The sequence below is a fragment of the Rhineura floridana genome, chromosome 1 (assembly GCF_030035675.1).
Source record: "Rhineura floridana isolate rRhiFlo1 chromosome 1, rRhiFlo1.hap2, whole genome shotgun sequence".
In the NCBI taxonomy this organism is placed as follows: Eukaryota; Metazoa; Chordata; class Lepidosauria; order Squamata; family Rhineuridae; genus Rhineura; species Rhineura floridana.
This window is the reverse complement of record NC_084480.1, coordinates 297,258,676-297,275,686: the sequence shown is the minus strand read 5'-3', so window position 1 is coordinate 297,275,686 and position 17,011 is coordinate 297,258,676.

The window sequence follows — 17,011 nt, the reverse complement described above, 5'->3', positions numbered from 1 at the left end:
CCATTATCCAGAGTATGTTTGTGATATGATCTCTGGTGCCTCTTCCCTTTCTAAATCCAGCTTGGACATCTGGCATTTCTCACTCCATATATGGTAAGAGCCTCTGTTGTAGAAACATGAACATTACTTTACTTGCATGGGATATTAAGGCAATAGTTCAATAATTACTGCATTCCCTGGGATCCCCTTTCTTTGGAATTGGGATGTATATGGAATGTTTCCAGTCTATGGGCCATTGTTTAGTTTTCCATATTTCTTGACAGATTTTTGTCAAATTTTGGACTGATTCAGTCTCAGTAGCTTGTAGCAACTCTATTAGTATGCCATCTATTTCTGGTGATTTGTTTCTTCCAAGTATTTTAAGAGCAGCTTTCACCTCGCATTCGAAAATTTCTCATTCTTCCTCATGCGGTTCCTCCATGACCGAATCTGTCATCCTGGCATCTCTTTTATAGAGTTCTTTAGTGTATTGCTTCCATCTTCCTTTATTTCATCTTGGTCAGTCAGTGTGTTCCCCTGTTGATTATTCAACATCTCTACTTGTGGTTTAAATTTCCCTTTCATTCCTCTAATCTTTTGGAACAGGGCTCTTGTTCTACCCTTTTTGTTGTCCTCTTCTAATTCTGTACAATAACTATTGTAATATTCTCCTTGTCCCTACGTACTAGTCACTGTATTGTTGCATTTAGGGTTCTGACTGTGTTTCTGTCTCCTTTTGCTTTTGCTTTCCTTCTCTCTTTAACCATTTTAAGAGTTTCATCAGTCATCCATTGAGGTCTTTCTCTCTTTTTAACTAGAGGTATTGTCTTTTTGCATTCTTCCCTGATAATGTCCCTGACTTCATTCCATAGTTCTTCTGGTTCTCTGCCAACTAAGTTTAAAGCCTCAAACCTGTTCCTTATTTGATCTTTATATGCTTCTGGGATGTTATTTAAATTGTGTTTTGGCATTATGATTGCTTTGTTGTTCTTCTTTAGCTTTACTCTGATTTTCGATACAGCCAGTTCATGATCTGTACCGCAGTCTGCTCCCGGTCTTGTTTTTGCAGAAAGTATGGAACTTCTCCATCTTCTGCTAATATTATTATTATCTGCTAATAATCAATTTGATTCCTATATTGACCATTTGGTGATGTCCACATGTACAGTCGTCTTTTTGGTTGATGAAAAAATGTGCTCGCAAGAAACAAATTATTGGCTTCACAGAATTCAATAAGTCTTTCTCCTGCTTCATTTCTGTCTCCTAGGCCCCATTTCCCCACAATTCCTAATTCTTCTCTGTGCCCTACTTTTGCATTCCAGTCCCCCATGACTATCGGCACATCTTGTTTTGGTGTGTGATCAATTTCTTCCTGTACTTCTGCGTAAAATCTCTCCAATTCCTCTTCTTCTGCGTTTGCTGTCAGAGCATAGACTTGGATGATGGTTATGTTGATAGGTTTCCCGTTTAATCTCATTGATATAACGCACTCAGACCTTGCATTGTAGCTCCGAATTGCTCTTGCTACATCACTTCTCGCTGTTAAAGCAACCCCATTTCTTCTTAATTTCTCATTTTCTGCATAAAATATTTTGTAGTTGCCTGATTGGAAATGTCCCATTCCCGTCCATTTTAGTTCGCTCACTCCAAGTATTGTAGTGTTGATACATTCCATTTCTTGCTTGACAATTTCTAACTTTCTCTGGCTCATGCTTCTCTCATTCCATGTTCCTATTGTGTGCGTTGTACAATTCTGGACTCTCCTTTCGCATCTGTGCACATCAGCCTCTGGGCTTCCTTTCGGCTTTGACCCAGCTGCTTCATTAGTCACTGTTCTACTCGTAGTTCTCCTTTGTTCTTCCCCAGTAGCTCAGTGAGTGCCTTCTGACCTAGGGGTCTCATCCTCCAGCACTATCTTGTGTTGCATTTTGGATACTCTGTTCATTGGGTTTTCGTGGTAAGAGATATTCAGAGGTGGTTTACCATTGTCTTCCTCTGAGTTTGGATGCATCTTAGTCTGGTGTTTCAGCTTTGAGCATTTCTCCATGGGTGCCTCTGCTAGGAGTTTAGCCTCTTGGTCTAGAGTCCTGATGGCATTGCTCTTAGCTTTTTCAACACTCTCAAACCCCTCCCCACATTAAGGTATGCATCCTAGAGGATATGGTATACAAAGAAGAAAAGAATCTTACAAGTGAGAACGGCAGTAAATATAGCAGTGAGGAGTGCTCCTGTTCACAGTTCTGGTCAGTCAGCCATGCCCTCACTCCATGACACTCCATTCAATTTCCTCTCCCATCTGGTTTTCCTTCCTCCCACCCAAGAACCAGTCATAATTGCATGGCCACTGAGCATGCTTAGTTCTCACTGGGCTGTTTTTGTGTGTATGTTTTTTAAAAGTACATTTTTATACTTTTGCAAAACTTGGATTTCTCCCAAGTGTCTTGAAGATTTCATGGAAAACAACCACACTCTGTGTCTACACCAGAAGAATTTTATTTTAGACAACAGCTTCTGGAGAAAGCTACAGAAGATTCCTGCCCCCAGGCAGGATTCAGGAACTTAGTATACCAAAGAAAAGGGGGAGAGCTTTCTTAGCTCTACATGTTGCTAAGGCATTGCTAAAGACTATTGTGAATAAGTGGGTTATTCAGGCAAGACATTACAAGGCCAGCAATTAATCAGAAACCAGAAACTACAAAGGCATTCTTTTGATCACCAGAAACTGCAAAGACATCCTGTTCGAAAACAATTCTTATCAGTCTTTTTCTCATACTCTACACATTCCCCACTCTTATCCTTATTCACATACAGAACCAATCTTACAGATACCCAGAATTCTTTTCTTCCTCAATAAGAACTTAAGAAGAGCCCTGCTGAATCAGGCCAATGTGTCCATCTAGTCCAGCATCCTGTTCTTACAGTTGCCAACCAGATATCTATAGGAAGCCCACTAGCAGGATCTGAGCACAACAGCGCTCTCCCCATGTGATTCCCAGCAACTTGTATCAGAGGCATACTGCCTCCAACAATGGAAGGAGAATATAGCTGTCATGGTGAGTAGCCACTGGTGAGTAGCCATTCATCCTCCATGAATTTGTCTCTTTTAAAGTCATTCAAGTGGGCAGCCATCACTGCCTCCTGTGGAAGTGAATTCCATAGTTTAACTATGAACTGTGTGAAGAAGAACTTTCTTTTGTCTGTCCTGAATCTTCCTGAATTACGAACCTTGCAGCATTCATTTTACCTTCTATGAAACCTAACACTTTGTTTTGTCCATCACACTTAGGGCTACTTCACACATTATGCAGTGGCAAAGCAAGGTTTGTCACATAATGTGTACTCAGTAGAGAGCTGTGCCTCCTTGATGAATGTGCCTGTATGATACATATATTTGCATACTATATTAATTGTGTCTTCACTTTACATTTGATGTGTACATATTGTTGCACTCATTCCTCAAGGCAGTGAGAAGTTCCACATATGCAGCGCTTTCCCAGGTTTGGTTTCCTTTGGAAGGAATTCACTGGAGGCTTCTTGACATTTTGTTTCAGAAAGTGCAAATCTGATACACTCAGCTTTAAATGCAAACTAAATTGAATTTGTCCCCCATACCTACTTGCAACCTTCAGCTTCATTGGATGGTGATAAGTTTTGGTGTTATGACAGGTGGTGATACCTTCCTATTGTGTGTAGATGATGCCATTTTGGCTGATGTTCACCTCTGAACTTTGGAAAAAGTGGGGGGGCAGCAACATAATTCTGGGTCCAATTAAAGGTGCTCACATTAATGTTTAAAACCCTAAATTACTTCTTGTTATGTGCCTTCAAGTCGACTACGACTTATGGTGACCCTATGAATCAGTGACCTCCAACTGCATCTGTTGTAAACCACCCTGTTCAGATCTTGTAAGTTCATGTTGCATGTTTGATACTCTGTTCATAGGGTTTTCGTGGTAAGAGATATTCAGAGGTGGTTTACCATTGCCTTCTTCTGAGTTTGGATGCATCTTAGTCTGGTGTTTCAGCTTTGACCATTCCGCCTCGGGTGCCCCTGATAGGAGTTTAGCCCAGAGCTTGGAAAAGTTACTTTTTTGAACTACCATCAGTGGCCATGCTGGCTGGGGCTGATGGGAGTTGTAGTTCAAAAAAGTAACTTTTCCAAGCTCTGGTCTAGCCTCTTGGTCTAGACTCCTGACAGCATTGCTCTTAGCTTCTTCAACACTCTCAAGCACCCTCACCACGTTAAAGTGTGCATCCTAGAGACTTATGGCGACCCTATGAATAGGGTTTTCATGGTAAGCGGTATTCAGAGGTGGTTTACCATTGCCTTCCTCTAAGGCTGAGAGGCAGTGACTGGCCCAAGGTTACCCAGTGAGCTTCATTGCTATGTGGGAATTTGAACCCTGGTTTTCCAGGTCATAGACCAACACTCTAACCACTACACCACACTATATCTGCCCAATTTCCCTGCTTTTTAAAGTTTGATAGAAATATCTGTTAGCTATAGGTACATTATTAAACCGCAAGGTTTTTTGCCTATTACTGAATTATTATAGCATCGCTTTTGGGTCCCCCCTCCCTCGGCTTAAGGGTTTCCCTCCTACTTTCCAATTTCGGAGAGCCCACTACCTCTGTAGGTCATTGGTTCCATTGTTGTATGGCTCTAACAGTTAGGAAGTTTTTCCTGATGTCCAGTCGAAATCTGGCTTCCTGCAACTTATTATTATTTATTATTTATTATTTCAATTTATATACCGCCCTTAGCAGAATAGCTCTCAGGGCGGTGAACAAACAAGATAAAATACAATATATCATAATAAAAATCATAAAAACATATACAAACAAACAACAAAAAAACACTACAAAAACACAATACGACAAAAATTAAAAATACGGATTAACTTGAGCCCATTATACCATGTCCTGCACTCTGGGACGATCGAGAAGAGATCCCGGCCCTCCTCTATGTGACAACCTTTCATGTACTTGAAGAGTGCTATCATATCTCCCCTCAGTCTTCTCTTCTCCAGGCTAAACATGCCCAGTTCTTTCAGTCTCTCCTCATAGGGCTTTGTTTCCAGTCCCCTGATCATCTTCGTTGCCCTCCTCTGAACCCGTTCCAGTTTGTCTGCATCCTTCTTGAAGTGCGGAGACCAGAACTGGATGCAGTATTCAAGATGAGGCCTAACCAGTGCCAAATAGAGGGGAACTAGTACTTCACGCGATTTGGAAACTATACTTCTGTATAATATACTTCTGCCTAATATAGCGTTTGCCTTTTTTGCAGCCACATCACACTGTTGACTCATATTCAGCTTGTGATCAATGACAATTCCAAGATCCTTCTCACATGTCGTATGGCTAAGCCAAGTATCCCCCATCTTATAACTGTGCATTTGGTTTCTTTTTCCTAAGTGTAGAACTTTGCATTTATCCCTGCTGAATTTCATTCTGTTGTTTTCAGCCGAATGCCCTAGCCTATCAAGGTCCCTTTGAATTCTCTTTCTGTCTTCCACGGTATTAGCTATGCCCCCCAACTTTGTATCATCTGCAAATCTGATAAGCATACTTTGTACCTCCTCATCCAAGTCATTAATAAAAATGTTAAAGAGCACTGGGTCCAGGACCGAGCCCTGTGGTATCCCACTCGTTACTTCCGCCCAGTTTGAGAAGGAAGCATTGATAAGCACTCTTTGAGTATGATTCTGGAGTCAACTGTGGATCCATCTGATAGTTGTTTCATCCAGCCCACATTTAGCTAGCTTGCTAATCAGAATATCATGGGGCACTTTGTCAAAAGCTTTGCTGAAGTCAAGATATATTATGTCCACAGCATTTCCACAGTCTCCAAGGGAGGTTACCCGATCAAAAAATGAGATGAGGTTAGCTTGGCAAGATTTGTTCTTCATAAATCCATGTTGGCTCCTAGTAATCACGGCATTTCAAGGGGCTTACAGATTGATTGCTTTATAATCTGCTCCAGAATTTTTCCAGGGATTGATGTTAGGCTGACTGGTCTGTAGTTTCCCGGTTTTTCCTTCTTTCCCTTTTTGAACATAGGGACAACATTAGCTCTCCTCCAGTCATCCGGCACTTCAACAGTCCTCCACGATTTCGCAAAGATAATAGAGAGTGGTTCTGAGAGTTCTTCAGCCAGTTCCTTCAATACTCTAGGATGCAGTTTATCGGGCCCTGGAGATTTGAATTCATTCAAAGTGATTAGGTATTTGTTGACCATTTGTCTATCAGTCTCAAGCTCCAATCTTGCCCCTTCTACTTCATGTTTCCCGGGAGGGTCATAGACCCTTTTTTGGGAGAAGACTGAGCCAAAGTAGGAATTGAGCACTTCTTCCTTTCTTTGTCATCTGTTATCATTTTGCCATCCTCATTGAGTAGCTGTGCCACCATTTTTCTCTGTCTTTTACTATGGATGTACCTGAAGAAAGCTTTTTTGTTGCTTTTAGCATCCCTCGCTAACCTCAGCTCATTCTCAGGTTTAGCCTTCCTGACACCATCCTGGCAATTCTGTGATACCTGTCTGTACTCTTCTTTTGTGGCCTGGCCTTCTTTCCACTTCCTGTATGTGTCCTTTTTTGTTTTCAGGTTATCTCTAAGCTTTTTGTGAAGCCACATTGGCTTCTTCTGCTCTTCCTCCCCTTTTTTTTTCCTTGTTGGAATTGCTTGCCATTGCTTGCCATTGCGCTTTTAGAATTTCCTTTTTTAGAAACTCCCACCCATCTTGGACTCCTTTTCTCATTAGGGTGGCTTGCCATGGAACTGTACTTACAATTGTTCTGAGTTTATTAAAATCAGCTTTCCTGAAGTCCAGGGTGCACGTATGGCTACTCTCAGCTTTCGCTTGTTAAAATCAAGAATTCAAGTATGGTGTGGTCACTTTCCCCCCAGAGTTCCCATAACTGCCACTTCATCCACCAAATCATCTCTCTTGGTTAGAATCAAGTCCAGGATAGCTGATCCTCTGGTTGCTTCCTCCACTTTCTGTAGGAGGAAGTTATATGCAACACAAGTCAGAAATTTCTTGTAGGGGCCGTGTTTGGCAGAATTTGACTCCCAACAGATATCGGGATAATTGAAATCCCCCATTACGACTACATCATGCCTCCTCGAAATATTGGCAATTTGCTTTTCAAAAGTTACATTCTCACCTTCTCCTTGAGTGGGTGGTTGGTAGTAGACTCCAAGCACCACATTCCTTTTATTACTTGCCCCTTTTATTTTAATCCAGATACTCTCGGTGGAGCTACCAAGCTCATCTTCCTGTATTTCTGTGCAGGGATATATATTTTTAACATATAGTGCGACTCCACCTCCTTTTTTATTGCTTCTGTTCTTCTTGAACAAGTTGTATCCTTCAATTGCTGTATTCCAGTCATGGGAGTCATCCCACCAAGTTTCAGTTATACCTATCAAGTCGTAATTGCCCTCCTGTATTAAGAGTTCAAGTTTGTCCTTCTTGTTTCCCATGCTTTGAGCATTAGTATACAGACATTGAAGACCATGTGATTTATGGCTTGGCTTCCTGACTACATTTTTCTGAGGGCTGTTACTGGGCCGTATTACAGCCGACCTCTCTGGTCCTGCTACTGTGCATAAGCCTTCATCAGTCGTTACCACCAAGTTTACATCTCCCTCCCCTTTAGGATTCAGTTTAAATCCCTCCTGATGAACTTCTCCATGCTGTGGCCAAACACATTCTTCCCAGTCCTTGTGAGATGCAACCCATCACTTGCCAGCAGTCCATCTTCCAGGAACCATAGCCCATGGTCCCAGAATCCAAATCTCTCATGTCTGCACCACCTGCATAGCCATTCATTCACACGGAGTATTTTTCTTTCCCTTTCTACTCCTCTTCTAAGTACTGGAAGAATGGATGAAAAAACTATCTGGGCCCCAAAGTCCTTGAGTTTCCTTCCCAGAGCTTCAAAGTCGGATGTGATTTCTTCATAGCTCCGTTTGGCAGTATCATTTGTTCCCGCATGGATGAGAAGAAAGGGATAATTGTTGGTGGGCTTCATGAGTGATGGCAACCTTTCCGTCACATCTCTAATCCATCCTCCTGGTAGCATGGCTGGCGAGTCCATGGATCTTCTCGGCATACTTGGGTTTCGATCCCACACAGTAGGGAGTCTCCCACTACTACTACTCTTCTCATCTTGTTGTGGGGTGTGGTTTCATTATTCCTGCTTGATTGAGCTTCAGCCTCTTGTTCGTTGTCACACGGGATCTCCTGTAATTCTTCCACCACAGGCTGTCTTCTAGTCTCCTTCTTGAGTGGTTGAAAGTGATTCCATAGCTCCACTGGTGAAGGGTGTCTTCTAGATCTTCTGCTCCTAACTGTCACCCATTCCCACGGAGTTTCCTCCATTTCGTTATTCCTCTCCAAAGCAGTCTCCTCTTCTGCTACCACATGCTGTTGCTTCTCCACCTCCACGTCTCTTTGCTGCTGTTGTTCCAGTGTTCTGTCTAAGAACTCTTCATCTTCTCTTATAGTCCTCCGTTTGGCCACCCTCCGTTCCAGACCTCTCACCTTTTCTTCCAACAGTGCCATGAGCTTGCACTTGTTGCATGTGTACGCCATGTTGTTCTCAGGCATGAAAACAAACATAGCACACACCTTGCAGGTCACAACCACTGGAGAATCCTTCCCGTTCATACTCTCTTCTACCTTTTGTTTCTTTCTAACTACTTGTTTTGGAGTGGCCTGTGCTTTGTCCTGTCCTACTTCAGGGTCAACTTGAGAGTCTCACTGGTATGCAGTGCACTGCACAAGGAGAATTACTAATTTGTTTGGGGGGTTTTTTTTAGGGACCTCCCCCTTGACCTCCCCTGTGGAACTCCTTTGTCAAACTCCTGTTTGCTTTCCCTGTTCACTCGCTCTCTGAAAGCTGGCTTGCTTATATGTCCTCACCTGTAGATCAACTGAGACAGCTCCCTCTGCTCTGCTCTGTTAGGAGTCAGGAAGCAGACTGAGAGTCCCAGCACACACAGCTGCTGCTTGTTGCTCTCAGCAGTTCTCAGGCCACGCCCTTCAGCCAATAGCTATCATGCCACGCCCCTTCCAATCAAGCTGCTATGGAGCCCTTCAGAGCACACAGCTTAGAGCACATGGCTTCAGAGCCCTCTTGGCCTTTTTCCTTTCCTCACTACAGCTCCTTTGTCAAACTCCTGTTTGCCCTCCCTGTTCGCTCACTCTGTTTGCTCGCTCTCTGAAAGCTGGCTTGCTTATATGTCCTCACCTGAAGATCAACTGAGACAGCTCCCTCTGCTCTGCTCTGTTAGGAGTCAGGAAGCAGACTGGATGCTGTGGTTTGGGCTGCACAATGGCGGTCAGTCCACACACACCCTCCTTGAGCTGCTAATGAGAATTGAACCTTAATAGAATCAAAGGTTTAATCTGCCTACCCACCTCACAATATGTTTAAAAATCACACTGCTGCTCGGATAAGGAGCCTGAAACATGACTGCAGCAGTACCCAAGTGATTAAACATAAATTGGTTTATATTGGTTATGTTAAAGGGAGAGGAAAAGAAAGAGAAAGTATTGGCAATCTGAAAGAAGAACAATACTCAGGAAGAAAACATAAGGTTTTAGCCAACCTCATCAGCTACGAGTCATCTGATATTTGAAAACCAGAAGGCAAGAAACCCTTTTAAAAAAGGGTATCTTGGTTTCCAACCCTTATTTTAATGCCTAGATGGGAGATGTGTTTTACTTGGGAAGCCACATTAGAAGCAGCCTGTGCCATTTCTGCAGATTTAATGGATACACTCTACATAAACTGCATATCAATTTCATGGATATGATGGATGTCAAAGTGTGGTCGGTAGAAATGTTGCTCTTAATAGTGTAATATTCTTAGCCCCAAAGTGACACCCTGGATGTCACATCAGCTTCAGATAGGGTAAACTGGGTTAAATGCAAATATTCCACTTTTAAAGAGTATGAGCTACTGCTTTTTAGATTGCCTTGGTTAAATCTCCTTCCAGACTTACTACGATTTTTTTTTAGAATTTTATATGTTAATAACCATTGCTTTTGCTGAACCGCTTGCATGATAAACATACCCATTCACAATGCAGCTACACCATGATTCTTGAATGAAAGATGATTGAGTAAGGTGGGGTCACCAAACTTTGAGAAAACTTTGGAGGCACACTTAATGAATCCCTGGTCTTTAGCTCCTGAAAACCCATTGCCTGCAGGTGCCATGGCACCCATGAAGGCCTTCAGTGGGTACCCCCAGCAGGTGGCCCAGAATCTGAGCTTTCTTTTTAAAAAAAAGTCTAGAAAGAAGTGTGTGTGTATCCTTCTAAGCCATTTCTGTGAAATGAGCCAGACTGGCTCTCCTGCCCATCGGTGTTATTAGCCAAAGAGCTGCAACTGATAAGTAAGCTGTTTGGACACCAGGCAATAGGAATCCCTGGGAACCTAAAGAGCTATGGTTTTAGTGTGCTTTTCCTGCTTCTGTCTTCTTTTCTATTCCTTGGAATCTCTATAGCTTGCCCTTCCTTTTCCCCCAGCAACCAGGCAGCATCTTTCCTATTGCTGAGTTTGCCTGTGATCAGGTAGTGCTAGAAATTATTTTCTGTCAATACTACTACTAAGTGTGGGTGAATGTTAAAGAATCACCCTCCCCCAAAAAGGCAAATGTGAAAACTTTGCACAGAGGCTTAGGCATGTCTATATCTTTGCAGGCTAAAGACCTGGGACTCATTAAGAGTTCACTCTATAGTTAACTTACAGTACAATGGTTTATCTGTTTATTCAGACGTATGTTTCTTTGTGTTTGACGGGGCTTACTTCCAGGTATGTGGGTAATGGATGGCAGCCTAAGCTTTTGTTTAAGGTTGGCATTTGGGAAAATCAGGGTTCTTGGGCCCTTAACAGAAATTAAGTGGTGAAGCCTTTTATAGTATGGAAATATAATTATGGAAAAAACTTTGCTATGATTGCTCTCTAATTTTGTGTTATGCCATTTCCCCATGGCAGCCATTTTGTGACTGGTGCCCCTAGCACTCTCTCACAATTTGAAATGAGCTCTCTGGTCCAAAAAGGTTGGCAACCCCTGCTCTAGTCTGACACTACCCACTATAATCTGACTTTCAGTAATTCTCCAAGGTCAGAGGCAGGTGTCCTGATTCATGACAATCTCCCATTACCAAAAGAAGGCAATGGGCCAAGAAAGATGGAGAAAGGCAGGTATGGGTTCCAGATCCTAGATGGCAGATCCCAAGATCCTCCATAGCATTAGCCTGGATAGAAGGCACCTTGTCACTCTGTCTAGCCTGAGAGTCCACTTGGGGCTCTCATTTTTGCTGCCTGACTGGAACTGGCCATGTGGAGCTGCAAACAACATGTGGGTGATCAAACACTTGGTAGGTTACCATATGTGCCTGGAGGGATGGGTTTGGTCTGGTGAGTTACATTTTATCTAAATAGATAATGGAGCCAATATAACCTCAAGTGAATCTGAAGAAGCTAATTTGTTAACAATTTCCAGAGAGGAAGGTGAATAAGTCAAACGAATCATCTACTTGAAGGATTAAATGAGATCTTTTTGATCATAGGAAGTTCGCTGCAAAACACATGGTTTAATTTGACTAACAACAATGAACCACTAGAAGAAGATGCAATTTTATCGATGGCTAATATAACTATTTTAAGAGGCTTGGGATCTAGCACCTTTCTCTCTTAGCCTCTTAACACATCCATTTCAGGTTCTTAGAATAACCTTCCCACGAAAAGAATCTGTCTTTGTCTATAATTTGCTTAGTAGTGTCATCCTTACCAAATGTCTTTATATCAACTCCCAAAATACGGCTTCTGTCTCCCATTTTTAATGGAATCACTGCCTTCCAGTCAATACCAATTTAAATGCAAAATGAGACAAAGGTGCCGTCAATCAGGAAAGTAATACTTGCCATCATTGGGAAGGGTCAAGGGGGCATTGAGTTGAAACCCTTACAGTAACATGATCTTATTTTAGGGCCATATTACATGTTATGTTTAATGTGGAGCATGCAGCTTTGTCTCTTGTTTTTCTTTAACTATTATAGGCATGAGAGTGATTAAGTATTATTTTTTACAAGCATGGAGGGGGGAGGTTTACTCCTTTACACCCTAGCCATGATCCTCCCTCTAAAGCCATCCCCATGAGGTTTAGGGGAAATGGTCCCATTGGCACTAACGGGAACTTTTTAGTAAGCTTTGTATGTCTGTGAGCAGGCAGTTGCAATTTTGGGAGGGTCACAGCCAGGGAGGGATAAATCTCCCCGGTGCTTGTGAAAATGGTTGGATCTCCTATGCCTGCAGTTCTCCTATGCCTGCAGTTAATTAAACAAAAAACACATTAAGTGAAATGTATAGTTTGGCCCTCATATATAATCTGCTGGAGGCTGTATGTGGTTGTTTGTTTGAGAGACGTTACTGTAGCTCAGAGGTGTAGCATTCTGATCACTCATTGGCTAGCAGTAGTGTAGGGCAAATTTGGAAGTGCAGGGTTCCTCCATGATAGTCACAGGTATGACCCACTTTTTTTTTGCTGTGGGTTGAGAATGAGATCCTTGTTAATGCCTTCTCCCTCAACAACAGTTGCCCCTTAGGAGCCAATCAGCATGGAAGGGGAGGTTGTTAGCTACTAAAGAGAGTCTTCTCAGTGGGTGACTCATCTCCTTTCACTCTAATTGACTCCAATCAGTAGCAAAGGACAAGGAAGCACGTTAGAAGACTCTTCTCAGTGGCTAACACACTCCCCTTTTATGCTTATTGGCTTGTAGGATGCTAGAGACATAGGGGCCTTGGTGAGACCCTGCTCCCAAAAGCATAAGTCTAAAACCCTCCCCCAAAGACCCCCGACAACTATACCTCTGGTGGCTAGTGTAGTTAAGCATATGAGAAACTTCATTTCAACCTGGCTCAGTGGTATTATATGAAGGATAAAATGCTTCTGCTTCCTCATGGCCCTCTTCCCAGTTTTCCTTTCTCTCTACCAGCAATATAAAATTCTCCAGTATATGAATACTTGTACTCATCTTTTAAATAGTTTCTCCTGACAATATGTTTTACTTCTCCAGCGTGTGACGGCATGCCTATGCAACTTTTTCTCTCCATGTTGCACAAAACAAATAGCCCCTTAAGACATGCCAGAAATGAAATAATTCGGTACTTGAATTCAGGATTATGCCATTTGAATGCAATAGTCTGCTTTCAGCTTACCCTTCATTTTTTCATCCTATTGTCCTCCCAACCACAAATCCCTGCAAGAAATAATAAAAGGTACATTCTAGAGAGGAGGAAAAAATCATTTTCTAGAAAGAGACAGACAAAACCACTAAAAATCTCTCTACCAAAGCATGCAAGTGGCTTCTGAATTACTCTGGGAAGGTAAGGGGAGCAGGGCCACTTCTAAGGCAAAAAAGTTTGTTTTTTATTTCTTTTTCTCTGACTCATTGGAAGCATCCTGAAACTTTTCTGGCACTTTGCAGGCAATAAAAGAGGGTGGGGGAGCCTTTCTTACAAATTGTACCCTGCGTGGGCTTCGGTACTTACAAAGCCAGGCCACCTGTTTTGTTTTTAAAATAACGATCACTACTATCTGCCTCTAGACAAGTTTCCTGTCCCATCAGCTACATGCAAATAAAACCCATAACAATAGATTTTCTCCCCGCCACCATTATGCGTGCTTCATCGTTAGCTCTAGGGCCTGTTCATTAGATTCCAACTCAGCGTGTGCAGAATCCCCCTGAGAAATTTCACTAGTTTAATCTAGTGATGCTGGCAAAGTTTTAGAATTTGGGAGGGGAAGGGTGGAAATGAGGTCTGTGTAATAGGTTTGCTACCAGCCAGTCTTCCCAGTGAGAAGCCTCTCTTCCCAAACATATCTAATCTTGTGAAGGGGCATGGACTGGGAGTGGGTAGAGCTGGCTGATAATAGGAGAAGCCTTGCGGGTCTCAGGTTGCATTCAGACAGTACTTATTCCATCTTTCCAAAGTTTCTTTATCTATCAATTTTTGTGTTTTATGTGAATTTTCACAGGATGTTAAATCCACTTCTGAAATATAGCAGAATCTAGCTGAAGTTTAGTGCTCATTTCTGTGTTGTTTCCAGAAAAAAAAATCAGAAACCCAGAATATTGCGGGGGTACTACACTATAAGTTTCCTGTGGATTTTTATGGATCATGCCCCACTGCTCACATAACAAAATTTTGGGCAGTAATTTGGGATACCACACGGTGAATTATGGGGGAACAGAGCTTGGAAAAGTTACTTTTTTGAACTACAGCTCCCATCAGCCAAATCCAGTGGCCATGCTGGCTGGGGCTGATGGGAGTTGTAGTTCAAAAAAGTAACCTTTCCAAGCTCTGGAACAGAAGCACACATGTGCAGAAAAGATGGGAGAGTGGCAACATGTCCAATGACGTTTGTTGTTGTGTCACAACATGGCCACTAGTGTGAACAAAGTTTAGTGCAACATCGTGGTATATCGATCAAAAAGTCACAGTTCCATAATGCACAAGGTATTGCAGCATAAAAGGAATGTTAGAAACTGGGACAGAAGCACCTAGCATTCAAAGTAGGAACACTAACACAATAAACCCACATCTGAATGGAGCTTCAGTCTTCAGGTCTGGATTCTCCTGAGATGCCAGGGATGCATTGGAATTGCACAGGTATTGTCACTGCAATGCATGGGAACTGCAGTTTCTAATGCCTCATGATTGAATAAATGGAGACAAGTGTTGCAAACTCCCATACCCCAGGTAAAGGATAAGTTCATGGAAGTAGTCCAATTTATTCAATCAGAAGGCATTGGACATGGTAATTTCCATGCACCCCAATGACAAAAGATGCTCCAGATCATGCTTAGATAAATGCAGTCTGTAAAGATGAGGGCCACAAGGCCTGGCCATCCACCATTCAGTCATCCCTTCCACCAGTCCATGTCCCTTTTTCCAGTGATATTTTTAATGGAGGGTGGTGGTACTGGAAGAAAGGACTTGGCTTAATCTCACTGGGCTTAATCTTTCTGATCTTAGTGATATTCTTTTTCTCTACCCAAGAGTTCTCAGATTCCATTCCTGAGCAAAACTCCAAACAAAAATGTATTGGGAATTCTAGCCGGGGGACTTACAAGCTTTGACCGTTATGTGGATTCCCAATAGGACATGCAGTTCTAGCAAAAGACAGATGACACTCATAGTATATCAACACTTACATTATTGGTTCCCCCTGCCCAGGAACTGCTGGGGATGTGTAGAGATTTTTGCTAGTCTTATTAAAACCCTTTTTGCTTTCTTCAAGATTCCCCTGATATTTTACCCAAGCAGCAAACCCCTGAATTCATCTTGTAATTTTACATGAGGAAAATGTAACAGCATCTTTAATCCCAGCAAAGTCCCCTGTAACTCTGGAGCACTTCACACACAGTAGTGCAAATGATGACTGTTGTCTTTTGGCCAATTCACCTATGGGTGAACATGCCTGATATGACTGTAGAATAGCTAAGGTCACAAACATATGGTATTTAACTCAGGCACAATATTCTTGTTTTTCTTGGAAACATAGTTCAAATCTACATTAATTAACTGCGATTGAAAGCCTGCTTTTTCCTCTTCTGTGATAATTCTCATAAGCAGGCTAATTCCCAACTGATCTTTTTTAAAGGAAGAGAGTTGCATTGCACATGCAAGTTTCAGAAGGCTGAAAGCACACCTTAAAATGGCAATTGACAATGTGATGTTCTCTTTCTGAATGACGCAGGTCCACTCCTGCCAACCACGCAACACAGTTGTTGCAGCTGGCCTGGGAAGGACTGAGATGAGGTTGCCTGGCATGCCTACGCACCAGCACCTGCATCTGGGGCATGGGTGCAGGCTTTATGGGTCTTGGCCATGCCCTTGACTGCTTTGTGCACCCACCCAGCCCACCTTCTCTTCCAGTATAGGATTTCCAGTCCAGGACTGAGTAGGAATTTTTTGCCTGGCTTTTTCACCTCCTCTATACTGGATTCTGGGGTTGTAGGGGTTGTGGAGTTAAACAGGTTAATTTGGTTATGTGGTTAATTTGGTCACATTGTTGGCAGAAAGGTAACGGTTAATGTTAGATAAGGGAATGAGTGAGCACCCCTAGGCACCTCTGAAGGTGACGGGTGTTTCCGGAGCCCAGTTCCTCTGGGTCGTGGGGTCCTTAGCCTGGATATGGATCATTCTTCAGGCTCACCTGCCTAACTTGCCCAGATTTGCGGGCCCTGGGTGGCAGTTGGCAGGAACACCTCCCTGTTCACCATACGGTAGAACCCTGGCTTTGGTGCTATGCCTTGTCATGCCCCTTGGAATGGGCAGGGTTTGGCTCACCCAGGGTTGAAGGTAACTTCCTGCTCTTCTCAGTTCTCCTGCAGATATTACGAATAACATGTGGCCCTAGTTCAACCCATCTCTTGTGTCTTACCAGTCACAACACTGATATGTTGTTGTTGTGGAATTTGTGGTCCTGCCCTTCCTCTCGAAAAAAGATCCAAACTACATGAATCTATCCATGACATTCCTCTTTCTACACAAACAGTATTACTATGAAAGAGGGCAGAACATTTAAATTTGTCAATTATATGGGGAAATATGTACTTACTTATTAATGAATACCATAATACAAATTCTGGAGTGCTGCTTTCAGGGACTAACATGTGTCATTTTAGGACCATGGAGTCTCAGGAATTTAGAAAGCTGCCTGATAATAAGACAAACCAATACATCAGCACCCCCCATGTATATCTACACACACACGTACGCATATCTAGTATTCATATGGTGTAGTATCCAATGAAGTAGTTCCTCTAGGTTCAAAGACAGCATGCTATTGAATACCAGCTACTGGGAAGAGGCCTATTGTCTTTACGTCCCATATTTGGGCTTCCTGAGGCCACTTCGGGAAATGCTGTAGTTGCCTTTTGCTGTAGCACATCAAAATGCAGTTTCTAGGCTGCTGAACCACAGTTCTAGGAGGAACTGGCCAAT